Below are 13,099 nucleotides of genomic sequence, written 5' to 3' on the forward strand. Positions count from 1 at the left end.
CTCGCTTTAATTTTGCTGTTGCTTGCTGGCTTTAAGCAGTCAGAAGAGTTTAAAAGTCATATCACTTTGTGAGACATCTTGATAATAACCAAACTGAAAAGCACCTGCAGCTTGCTCCACAGTCCTGTTTCCGTAAGACGAAAGGAGAACATCTTTTAGCATAGTTTGAATCCTGAAATTTGCTTTTCCCTCCAAGACTTGTCTTGTTGTTGTGTATTCCTCAGCTCTGGAAGGCCATTTATCAAATTCACAGACCAGCAAGTGGCAGGCATTTTCAAAAACGGGGCTTGCTAAACTCCCAGCTTCAGGTCTGCCGAGCAGCTCCGAGTCCGAAACAAGGGAGTTACAGAAAGCACGAACTTTCGGGAGTTGCTGCCACGCTGCATTGCCAACCTCTCCGGCTTTCAGTGCCTGCCCCCGCCAGCTGGATTTAAAGTGAGGGGAAAAGCGAGGCTCGGCTGGCGGCTCGGATCCTATAGGCAGGATCTTCTGGACGTCAGTCCTTGCGCTGCTTCCTTCCCACGGTGCGCGCGGGCTGTTCCCGGCGCGGCGGGAGCGCCTGGAAGCGCTGGGAAGCGCCGGCCGCCTGCTGGATGCTCCGGGCACTGCTGCGCGGGGTGGGGGGGGCAGCACCCCCCTTAACTCTTTAGGTGAAAAGATACACGTCTGTTCACTTACAGCTCCAGAACAAACCCCCAAACAAAAAAAAAAAAACAACCAAGCATAAAAATAAAATACCCTCCACTTCCCCCAATTAATGTCACTCTGCAAATAGATCACAATAGCCATCCCACCTTCTCAAGTAAGAGCACACATATTTTCCTCACACTTGGGTATTCAATTGTTCCAATGAAAGAGAATGATGATATGAAGGCAAATTCACCTTCCTCGGACCACCAAGCAAAAGAAATTAATGAAGCCAATTAAGATAAAATAAACATTGTTGTTAAGGGAGGCAAATGAATATCAGCAGCGTGTGCCTGAAGTTAATCAGGGAAGCCTGAACTCTGCACATTTTTTGTTAATTTTTATAATTTGGAGGTAATAACACCAAGGCATGAAGTTTGCTATTCAACATGATCATTGCTATATATGAGGTACCCACCATACTGGCATCTGTAGGTAATACATGTTTAGACAGCAGAGAGAAAGTTGCTTGGCTTATAAGAGCCTGAAATAACTCCTTCTTAGAACTTAATTAAGATATAGCTATTACTGATGTCTTATTGCTTTATAACAGGCTATTTATGAATATATAAGAGGACTTTCTGGACGGCAGAGAAATATAGTTAATTTGGAAACCAGACTGCAGAATTAAATGAAGCTGTAATTTACATTTCCCCTTGCAACTGCTCATTTTTGCTGGCAAAAGAATGTTTTAGCAACTGCTAGAGTTACTTTGAAGTCAAGGGGGAGGTGATTCAAACCAGGCATTAAAGTGTGATCACTGGTTTCTGCATAAAAAAAGCATTTCAGGACACAATCTGGAAAATGTCCTGGAGTTTGGGAGCCATGTCCCAGGGTGGGATTCAGAACAGGAGACTTCAATAGCTGTTTTTCTGCCTCATTCTTGTGACCTGGGTCAGTGTTTTCAGCTGCTTTGCTGCTGTTCACTCTAAGTCAACAAGGGACTTATGTGTACCCTTAACTTTAAGTAGGGTTACTTATGTTTTTTTTCCAAGCCAAACACCCATGACAGTGCTGTGCTGGGAACTTGAGGGTGCAGAGCAGAAGTCAAATTTTCTGGTATGCCTTTCAGACAGAAGCGTGCTTTTAAAAATAGGCTGGAGTTTGCCACTGTTAAAAGCAGGGGACGTGGAGCTACTGTGCACAGTCTGATCAGGGCGCACAGGCAGTTCTGCGGGTCAGGGCCAGCTCCGTGTAAGGCTGCCAGGTTGGGTGGATGCCATTTGGAGGCAATGCCATGTTTAACACACCAGGACGTACCAAAGGCACAGAGAGGAACTGTGGAGCTATGGAAGCAGCCCAGCCACACGGTGTGATGGGACACCTCTCCTAGAACTTCCCCCAACACATATGGGAGTCTGGTGATAGGGGCTGCATGACAAAGACATACATACTTCCCCCCTCCCTCTCCCCTCTTTGCTTTCTGAGCTTTGAGAGGAAGTGGAAAGGACACCTCTGGAGTTGGTAGCAGCCACTTGGTGTAATCCTGATGGATCCCTGTGCCCAGCAGCCTGGTCAGCACTTCACAGTGACCTGCACTGAGTAGGCGATGGGACCAGAGACTTCTTGTGTCCCTTCCCATTCAAATGACTTGTTGACTCTGGGATTTGTAAACCCATCACTCAGAAATATAACATCTCTAGCTCTCATCACAAGCTTTTATTCTTCCAGAGTGACATTGAAGTGATCAGTTTGCCAAAAATCTTCTAATAGAATCACTCAGTCACCACTCTTCACCATTTAAACTCTCCTGCACTGAAATCTCTCTTACCTTTACATGACAAACTATGTGGGGTGAGCAAAGGAAGAAAAGAGAAGTAATGCTGGAAATCTTTCTTATCTTCCAGCAGACAATGGTGTTGATCACACTTCCTTCAAAGTGAGTGTAGGCACATCACCATGTCCCAGGTGTCCATCAGTGAAGGAAGAGGCTCTCATGATCTCTGAGAGGATGCATTTCACCTTCAACTTTGAAAGGTCCATAGATTATTCTAGGAAGCACTTCAAGTTTACAGTTACAGCTTTCTAATTTTTGGTTTTGACAAACCCAGGCTTCAGGTTTAGGACAAACTCTTCTGAGCACAGAGAATGACAAACTGAAAAGACAAAGGCAGAAGAGGGAAAAAAACCCAGAACCTAAACCAAACAAAACCAGATCCTCTAATGCTTGAAACTTAGTTTAGATTATAAAAATCATTCATTATTTATGTCAAATGTAAATAGACTGTTTCAGGGAAGATGACAAAATGAAGGACACAGGTTTTATTCACCATTGCCCGGTCTGCAGATGTTCCCCAGAAGTAACTGAAAATGCTGAGGATGTTTCCCAGACATGTTTTTGTCTTGTCATAAATTGCATTTTAGAGATTTTGTTTATTATAAATGGTGTACCTTTTTCATCATGTCACTCTAGCATTTATCTTCCCTTAGCAGGCAAAATATCTGGGTATTTGTATTCTCATATCCACCTCTGCTGTAGTGTTCATTTCAAGATCCCAATCCTCTCTCCAAAGGAAGGTGAGCATCAACACCCATATTTCATCATTGCAGTAACCCACATGTATGCAAAAAAAAAAGAAATAATTGTAGCACAAAATTACTTAACTGGCTGTTGGCGGAGTTGTGAATAGAATAATGCAGGTCTCACAAGCCTGGTCCTGCATTATAATGGTTTTCTGTTGGACAATGAGAGATTCCACAGATACTTACAATAGATGCTTTTTTCTTTTCATCTCCCAATCTTTATCCAACCTCCAAATGACAGCTGCAAAGAGACAACCTTCTTACTCCTTAATTGTGCACAATGGGGGAGATTTGTAAAAGCTCGACAGGTAAAATTTTCAAAAGCAGTTAAATCTATATGAAACATAATGGAATTGAGGCTCCTACATTGCTTATGAGCTCTCCACCCAGAAACAGAGACAGAGTTTCAAACAAACACAGTTTGCATTGAGAAAAGTACACGAGGATGTGCTTTTCAAAGGCACTTGCACAGCTGCAGCTGCCACAGTCACAGCTACAGGAGGATTTTAGAGAGCATGAACAACCAGTGTGATGGTGTCTTTTGAAAAGACACTGATAATTTTTTCTACCTATCTAAATGGACCACTTTGGAAAATCTAGTGCAACAGAGGTTCCTGAGCCCCTGTGAGGTTCCATGGGAGAAGCTCTGGCGATGAGAGCCAGAGGACGCTGCTGCATCCACCTGTGGATCCTGAGTCTGGCCGAGGCTGGCACAGCTATTGTCTTGGAGGGCAGGAGCACACCTGCTGCACCAGGGCAGTCCACGCATGCAGCATCCTCTACACCAAGCACATCCAGCACCCAGGGGATGTGGGGGTGATGGGAATCATCTTCCAGAGAGCATGGCTTTTCACCAAGGGTGTCACATTTGTTATCTTGCCACAGTAGGACTTTCCTTTGTAGCAGCCTCTTGCAGATCTCCTCAGAGGAGATGGATAAACTTGCTTTCGCTGTCCAGTGTCAGGAGAGGTGTCCGTGTGCTCAGGGTTCTGGTGTTTCCTGATAACTGGATTACCGGGGCTAGGAACCAGTGAACCAGGGATTACTCCCTGCTGAGCTTGTAGAGTGCAACATCTGCTGATTTACCGAATATTCTTCTTCTGCAAACTGTTCATCTCCCAGAGGGAACAAAGCAGTGTAAAGCATCCTGCCTATAATCTCTTCAAGCAAATTCTTCATTTTTATTGCTGTCACCCCTACATGCTCATATCATGCTCTGTGTCTCAGTTCACCACTCTATTTCAGTCACGAAAGTTAACAGAAACTGTTTACAAAAAGGTGATTTTCCAATTCAGTTCATTCCAGGGACCTGATTTACAGCAGAGCTTTACACAGAGCAAATTCCATTAATTAATTTAATTTTTTTTTATTTTTTTTTTAAGCAGTGATCTGTACTAATACCTGCATGACTGGAGGTCAGAGGGGCTGGGGAAGGAACTGATTATAATGCACAGCATAAAAGTCCCCTGAGTGGATATGATATGCTGGCTTCTTGCATGTGTAAAAAATGGAAATGAAGCATTGTCAGGTTTTCTCCTTCATCCTGCAGCCTTGCTGATACACAGCCTGTACTGCAAATGAAGATGCAGGCCACACAATGTGAAGTGCTCCCACTGTGCCTTTGAAAATAACTTATTCATCCTAAATTAGACAACTCCTTCAGTGTGTTACTGAACTTCATAAATCCCCTATTCACTACCAGCATTTCATCATGACACACAGTAATCAGAAACTGACACAGCTGGAAGGGCTGTCTGAACTGCCTAACGCCTTGGATGTGTACTCATGGAGAAGGAAATGCTTGAAGGAGAGACCATGCAGATATATATATATATATATATACAGGAATCTTCTGCCAGGCTCTAAGAGTAACACAGCCATAATGGCACCTGAAAATGCAGTAAGTAAAAGAGTAAGGTTGCATGGTGGGCAAGTAGGAGCAAGGAGCCAGCCTGTGCCTGGTAAATGTGGGATGAAAAGGGACTTGAGAATCAAGAGAGCTGTCTGTGTGAGATGCTTTCAGGGAAGGCACATTTGGCAAAGGTGCACAGATAGTGTTGATGTGAGCCCAACGCAAGGAAAAGGATCTTGGCAGCAGCACTCTGAGGAGCAACAATGCAATTTTTGAGAGCAAAGAATGCTGTAGCAGGCAAGATATGGACATCTGGGCAAGAAACCTTAGCTATAAAAGAAGTAGGAAAAGCTACATTCCACGTACTTTGTAGGACACACCTACAGGCACCCCTACACCTTGCAAGATGGATAGACCTCGGGATGCAGGGAGAGGAACAAGAGGAAAGCAAGACTGAGTGAAAAGTAGTCAAGAAAAGTGTTTCCACCTTGGTGAGAAAACATTTACATCTCTTCTAACCATGCTGAGCTCATGTTGGCAACAAATTATTCCCAAGGAAATACTGCAACACAAGATTCCCATCGTGATAGATGGAGGCAAAGTCATTGAGATTTGAAAGTCATCTGCATGAAAAGAAGACAAGTTTGTGGATAAAGACGGCTTGGAGTGTCAAAGAAGGGTACAAAGGAAAGATCATCTCAACATCCCACAAACAGCTGAGAGGAGACATAAAGAAGCCATCAAAGATCCCACAGAAGGGAAAAGTGTGCAGAAGAAGAGAGGGCAGATGAGGAAAGCAGGCAAAGCTGAGATTTAGGGTTAACTGTATAATCAAATACATCACCTTAAGTAACTCCATGGCCAAGTAAGGTGAGCCTAGCGGCACTGTTTAAGCTAGAGGAGTCTTAAAAGAAAGAGTTATAGACCTTTGTGCAAGAAAGTTCAGTGGAGTGGAAGGGGAGGAATCCAGATTAAAAGTCTGGGTTGGACCGGAAAAAGAAGATGCTCTTCTTTCATGCATCTGTTTTCCAAGATAAAAAAAAAAAAAAAAAAAAAAAGGAATCTAGGCGCAAGAAGGTGGAGGACAGCGGCATTAGAAGGGCAAGAAAAGTTCACATAACCCATGCTTGTCCTCAGTTTCCTAACTCTTCCTGAAGGCCACCTTAACCTGGGCAATTTATAGCATGGCTCTTTGGTCAAACATTCCTGGAAGGCTCTCCTGCTCTTGGATGTCAGCAGAGCCAGCACTTCCCTGTGTTGCTGGCCCTTAGCAGGGACGTGGAAGCATTCCCCAGGCAAGACAGCTGAGTACAGCAGAGCGTGGAATGGCATACACCTTGCAAAACAGGTACCCCCAGGCCCGTGACACCAACCTCAAGGCTACAAATCCATCCTACTAACATATTATTTTTAGGATCTACTGTCAGACAGCACTGAACTCCACTGGGACCATTAGGAGTTACCTTAGTAATAATTTAAAAGACTTTACTTGGTTGGTGAAACCTGGGCAGAGTCAGCCTGAGTGTTTATTCGAACATTAACACTGTCAAGACCAGACAGCAATGCTAAAGACTATATGATCTATGTTGAGACCTTGGATTGTGAGCATCAGCCCTTAGCTGGCATATATAGGTGCTGATTTAACTAGAATGAATCTTCCCTCCTGACCCCTGGCATGCAGAAGCAACATTCAGGACATGCCACTCTTCCCCGGGGGCAGCAGTGCTGGTGGATTCACCCCCAGTTTCACTCCCTTCCTTCACTGAAACATCTCAGTATCCTTCTTGGGCTCCTGGGGTTAGGACATTTTTTTCTTTCAATGTTGTCACTGACAAGCAGCTGGTGCAATAAATTATTGCTGAATGCATGCTGTTCTTTTCCTTTCATAAGGTACGATGTACTTTTTTTTTCCATCTTGGTTGTCATGGGAAAGGGCAGTTCCCCACCTAACAGAAAAACACAAAAGGGGAAATATTATTAATAATAAGAACTGTACTCTGGGAGATTGGAAGAAATGAAACAACTCAGTGTCAAATACATGTTTTAGAGAGGAAAAAAAAAAATTAAACCCATAATCAACAAGGCTGTTTAAGCTTTTTTTCTAAATGAGTGGTTCCAAAGGCGGCCAGCATAACTCACCAAGAAATGCGCTGGAGAAACACAGCAAGGTAATATTGCCACTTGCCTTATTTGTATTGTACTTGAGGGACGTTTCAAGAAGAAAATCAGGTAATATAGAGGCATTCAGTAATGATAACTCCGAACAAATCGGTTTTGTCTACATCTAGTATCTGATCTGCTTTCTGTTACCTCCTCTCTCATGAGAGGCGGAGGCCGAGCCCCCCCGGGCGGGGATGAGCCCCCCGGGCGCCCCCGGGACGATGCTCAGCGCGACCGCCAGAGGGCGGCGCTGGGCCGGGCGCTCCCGGCACCGCCGCTGCGGCCCCGGGTGGGAATCCCGGCGGCTTCTCCCTCCGGGAACCCCGGCACCGCCTCAACACAGGCAGCGAGAGCTGGCGGAGAACCTCTTCTGCGTCAGCAGGAGAGAGAAGCCAGCAAGGAACTGGTAGGAAAATGTAAAGCACAGAAAAAAAAAAATAATTCTTTAATAAGGTCACAAATAAAGCCGCATAAGAAGGGTGGAGAACCACCTGTGAAGGTGTTTGGAAAGCATCCCACGTGAGGACTTGAAGTCCACCTCTCTAGCACAGAAAAGTGGCTAACTACTCTTGTGGCAGGACTCAGAGAAATGGGAAAATGAGATGCCAGCAAGGTACTCCACTGCACTGAGCTGCAATGATAGTGACGAATTTGGAGGATCTTCCTATAGCAGTTAGAGGAAGAGGCAGAAGTCAGGCAGGGCTTCCCATTTTGTCTCAGTTTAATTAACTTTTGTTTGGTGGGTTGTTCCCAGCACTCGTTTACAGGATTCATTTTAGTGGCTTTGTATATCAGCAGAGCACCTGACTCAATCCTTACTGCTTAACTCCCGCTGAATTTAAGATACGAGGGCATAGGTTGGCACATCTGAGAAGCAAGGGACGAAGAAGGTTTTCTGGAAAGCAAAGCCATCTACCAGGGTAGTTGAATTTCTTAAAACACCTCCTAGGAGTTTTCGCGGTGCTGGGTTTTGGGCCAAGTAATGCGTTTGCTCTGACAAAGGGTAGCAAAAGAAAAGATGGTGCAAACTTCACACTAATGTCCAAGAAGTGTGGAGAGACTGCTAGGATGCTGCAGGACAGACACATCGCTTCTGGTGTCTGAAGAAGACTGCATATTAAAAAATAAAATCGGTAGCTGTACAGAGAAACACACAGTGTAGGGGGAAAATCAACTTTCATAGAAGGAAGTCATAACTCTCAAATCTAACACTATTTAAGTTATCAGCCAGTGATGTTGTTAATAAGGGTAATCAGACTATACATGTGTACTTGGACTCTCCAAAAGCTTTCATAAACTTAGGCTTTATGAAAGGTTACAAAATAGGATACCAGGAGTAGCTTTGAGGCACTCTTTGCCAAGGAGAAGGATGACCAGGGGCAGCCTGGGGAGACATCCTGTAACTCTGTGCAGGCCAAAATATTTAGCAATGATTTGGAAAAGGGAGTGAGTTGTGAGGGGCTGAAGTCTGTTGGTGATCCTGAGTTGCTCAAGGCAGTAATGAGGAAAGCTGATTGCTAAGACTGGTAGAAAATTTGGTGTTTGGGTTGATGGGATGGACAATTAGTGACAAGAAACACAATTTCATACTCACAGGAATAAATGACCTTGACTAGTCATTTGATAGGATCTAAACATCCTCTTTTCGAAAGAAAAGCAACCTTGGCATCACTGTGATTAATTCTCTGGAAACATCTGCTCAGTGCACACAGACCTAAAGGTGAAAAACAAGGAAGGAACAATGAAGGAATAAGGAGGGAATAAGTCACTCGTTTTAGTGCCTGGGCTTCCTGTCCCTTACAAACTGCAGCAGTAATTGTATTAAACAGTGGGAACAACTCTGTGTGACGTTAAATGTCTTAAGTCTGCATTTGCCAGCAATTATCACATGGTGGTGTTTGAGGCTGCTGGAACATACTTATTTGCAATTCAGAAGAAAACTGGGCAATGCTGAAGCATTGGCTGGAGATCTTTAGCTTTTAGTGTTTTCAAATAAAAGTACTGCATTGTCTTGCACTGAGAAACTAGTCATGTGCTACCAAACCCATGGACATTATTGTCCATACCTACAGAAGTCATCCATAGGGAGGTGGTAGACATGTGACGACCATTGGTCCAGATTCACAAAAACATTTAGGAACATAACTCACTGTAATCACTGGGACTTCAGTAACTAAATGCTTTGTAAATTCACTCATCTGCTGCTCTCTTCTTATTCCATAGCTATAGATCAACAGAACTGATAAAACATGGCTTATATTTAAATAATGATCTCTGGATGCTCTTGACATTCTTGTGCTAATTAACATACTGACAAAGCCAAGGCTTACATTCTCTGTTGGACACTCGGATTTCATCTGTGAGGACAAGATATGAGCCCTGGGCTCTGCCAATGTGCTAGCCAATATATCACTGTCACGAGTATCCCAATGTCAGAATCCATGCTGAGGTGAAGATTAATGTCTATCAATACTGGGCACTGAGGAAAGGGTTGGTGTTTGATGTAATCACCACCTCAGTAATACTTCAAAGAACCCCACAGCTCTAGTCATCAGTGGTGTTTACACTGACTGCTAAAGGTGACATAAGCTGAAGAAGTCAGAATGTTAGAGAAAAAAACTAAAAATCAGAATTTGCTATCACCATTATCAGATCTTTTAATTAGCTAAACAGAAAGGCAATGGAAAGGAACTACTGTTCCAGACAAATATGGATTGCTCTGGTAGTAACCACGTTTTTAGTTTGCCATTCAGTTCCCCTGAGTGAAATCCCAGATTTCCATCATGAATTGGGAGAGCTCACTCTTTTTCTCAACTCAAGTAAGGACAATTGGCAATACACTCAAAATGCTTCATTTTAGTGTTTTCTAATAAATTCAGATTAATTGGTTTCAATTCAGCTGAATAAGTAATTGCATTTCCCATTTTGTGACATTACTATGTGAATCCTCTATGATATTCCACATCGCCATCTTCACAAAAAAAGTGCACATTTGCACCCTGGAAAATACAGCTGGATCCATACAAGAAAACTGGGCCATAAATTACAGGTCTATGCAGCAGAGGACTAATGTGAAATGTAATTTTATGTATTTTTATTATTAAAGATAAAAGGGGCCTTTCTAATCTGCTCAGGAAAATTAAGGATTCCAGTTTGAATTCAATTGAAATAAAAAACTTCAGTTGGAGTTTCCCGATGGGATTCTTGGTTTCATATTTTCCATCAGACTGTTGTTCTTATAAAAAACACAAAAGCCTCTGTAGAGGGCCATGTATGTTGTGCTATCCCTGTCCCTGCTGTAGCCTGCACAGTCATCCTTCTGCTTTTGAAGAGGAACAAAATTAAAACTCAAATAAAGCTAAACCATCATCCCTTGGAAAAAAAGCTAAACTGACTAATACCAAAGAAATGAACACACTCTTGGATTTCTTTGTAGCTTATTTAAATGCAACAAACTACCATTTTATCAGTTTATGAAGAGTTAAAAGAAATATTTGATTACTACACCAAATCACAGTGATTTTGATGAGTGGATCTTGCAGTAAAACTGTCAAAGAAAATTGCAGCTAAAGATCTGCTGGTTTCAGTGGACTCCATTAACAAATGAAGACCACAAAGCGATAGGAAATTACAGGGGAATTGTGACTTTCTGCAGTTTAAAAGTCCAGGATAGGGAGAGGTTAGAAACAAAATAAAGCAAGAAGTTGGAGATTACAACCAGGTGAACAGTTATTCAAAACTTAGATACCTGTACTGGAGCAGGCTCTCAATTTAAGCAGTGTTCAGTGTCACAGTGTGGTGATAAGCTGCCAGCAGGCTGGGGGGAGGAAATTACCTTACGTATCTGCGAGGGCTCTCTCTGGCTTAAGACCCAATTCAGAAACTCCCTGAGAGAGGGCCTTCAGGACAGCAGAGGCTTTTGAAAATATACGGTTTGACACGTATTCAGAATGGTCTTGTGATATTCTCTGAGCATCTAATGTATGATATACTAATGGAGAAAATAAGGGGGAAAAGCAATCATTTGCAATAAGAAATTAGATTAGCTACAATGAAGACAGAGGGGGAAAAAGGTTTTGAAATAGAATTCCAAGGCTGAAATAACTGAGCTTTTATGCCCAGAACAGATACTACATCAGAAGGGAACCTGAAAGTGTGAAGTGGGTAAAGCTTAGTCTTATCTGGAGTGTAGCTTTTCTTGCAATGAGACAGACAGCCAATTCTGATATCACACAGCTTTTCTAATGGCATAACTTCCATGAACTCGGTGTTTTGCTGTCTTGATTTACCAGAAAAAGACACATAACAGTGTTCAGCAAATTCAATTCTGCATTTATAGCAACTGCAAGAGATGCAAAATTGAGATGCAGAACTATGAGTGCACTGAAAAAGTCAGCTCTGAATCAGGAGAAGAAAGCTCCCCATCCTTTGTAAAGAAAAAGGTATAGTGTGGAATTCCCACTCTATCTGTGGTGAATTCATTCATAAATATATTCCTGAACTTCACTCATGAATCAGACTGCAAAAGGTTTGTAGACAATGTGCCCATGGATATGATTTACCAAGACCTCAACTCAGTTATGTCATTCCACTAAAATACAGCTCTTCTTCCTACAACAGATGTTATCCATACGATAAAAGAGAGCTGGAAGATCCCTGGAATTTACAGCCTTAGCAGTGCTTACCGTGAATGCCATAGGGAAAAAATCTTTCAAAAAGATGCATAAGCCCTCAGCTAAAATTAAATCAAAGTCAGCGTAAAACACTATCTGTATTCATGAATGTATTGACAGCTCTCAACACTCATTTCTATGTTTTGGCAAGTCAGTGTCCCATTTATTTAACTGAATAAACAAATTATTGGTTTTCTGGGCAGACAGACAAGTGTGTGGAAAATAAATGACTTTCTGAATCCTTTCCTGAGCAAATCATTGAGCTTCAGTAAACATCCTATTGATAGAAATCCCAAATAAGTGGCTTCTGATACAATACAAGTATAACTATTGCTTTTTCTGCATTTCATGGAACTAATCCTTTTATCTGTCAGATAATATTAGAAGAGAATTCAAGTACAAAGTGAATATATCATCCTGGAAGTTCAGTGAAACTTTGAACACAGAAAAGAAAAAATCATCTGACAAATACTTTGAGGATCCTCTACCAAGGAACAACTTTATACAATCATTCAACTGGAGCTGTAGTTGTGACACTTTGCTTTGATCCCTTTACTTGGAACACATGTACATAGGACACTTACTTACTATGGGGTGATTTTCATCCACCACACAATCTACTTATTAGCACACTACTAGATTGCTTGTGTTGTTAATTTGGATAGGATATGCTGTGCTAGAAAGGGCAAAAGAACTGTTATAGCTGTCAGGAAATTTGCAGCTAAGTTATTCACTTCTATTCAGGCAAAGGACTTAAAAACTTAGACAATATGAACATTTTGTGGACTACATGAAGAATGCTGGGGTCCTCAGTTTCCACCTAACAAATCTGACAGGAAAGACAAGATTTTCTGTAGGCATTTATTTTGCAAAGATGTTGCCAATAGAAGAAAAGGAGAATAGCTACCCTCAGAAAAAAAAGCTGTTCTGGTGGAGTGCTTGACAGACAGAAGAAAGCCACTGGAGAACTCTGAATTATCACCACCTCTTAACACACCAGTTATGCTGTCACATAGCACATCCTTTCTAGGAACTTGAGCAATGGCTGAAAACAATAGGATCCTTCACCCACCTTCTCTGAGGTTAAACTTCTTTTGCATAATCCAGTCTATTCTTTTGGGTATGCCGAAATGTAGATATCATACTAATGTATAAAATGCTAGGAGAAGAAATAATTACATGCTTTGCCATCCAAATCTAAAAA

Source organism: Corapipo altera, unplaced genomic scaffold, assembly GCF_003945725.1.
Source record: "Corapipo altera isolate COAL_440 unplaced genomic scaffold, ASM394572v1 0, whole genome shotgun sequence".
Classification (NCBI taxonomy): Eukaryota; Metazoa; Chordata; class Aves; order Passeriformes; family Pipridae; genus Corapipo; species Corapipo altera.